General features: G+C 31.4%; 1 protein-coding gene across 1 annotated transcript in view; it reads left to right on the top strand.

Annotated features, from left to right (window-relative positions):
• LOC131890188 (protein-L-isoaspartate(D-aspartate) O-methyltransferase-like) overlaps nucleotides 1–379 on the top strand; it is a gene marked incomplete in the record, with an annotated part of 28,269 nt that overhangs the window by 6,550 nt on the left and 21,340 nt on the right.

Below are 379 nucleotides of genomic sequence, written 5' to 3'. Positions count from 1 at the left end.
TTGCCAGGGCTAAAATTTAGGCTACACGTAATCAAATGGCTTATTAGGTGATCAAAAGATAACTTTCAGCCTACGACCTTTCTTACATTATCAATGCGGGTTTTGATTTTTCATATATGAGCGAAAATGATTGGAAATGTGGCATGCCTATAGCATCGATTTGGTTCAAGCAAATTGAATATGTACTATAATCAGTGATGATAGAAACGTGAAATTTTCTTTTGTTGAAATGAATTTAAAAAAGGTTTTGCCATTGTAAAAAAAATAAATTTAGTTACGGAATAATTTAGAAACAATATGGCTTTTATACTATTTTGTCAAAATTTGGCAAGCATTGGTCTTTATGTGTGCTTTATCAAGGTTGATTCAAAAGACCGGA

This window comes from Tigriopus californicus, chromosome 11 (assembly GCF_007210705.1).
Source record: "Tigriopus californicus strain San Diego chromosome 11, Tcal_SD_v2.1, whole genome shotgun sequence".
Classification (NCBI taxonomy): domain Eukaryota; kingdom Metazoa; phylum Arthropoda; class Copepoda; order Harpacticoida; family Harpacticidae; genus Tigriopus; species Tigriopus californicus.
Note: the sequence above shows the minus strand (reverse complement) of the source record. Positions and strands in the feature narration are given on the sequence as shown.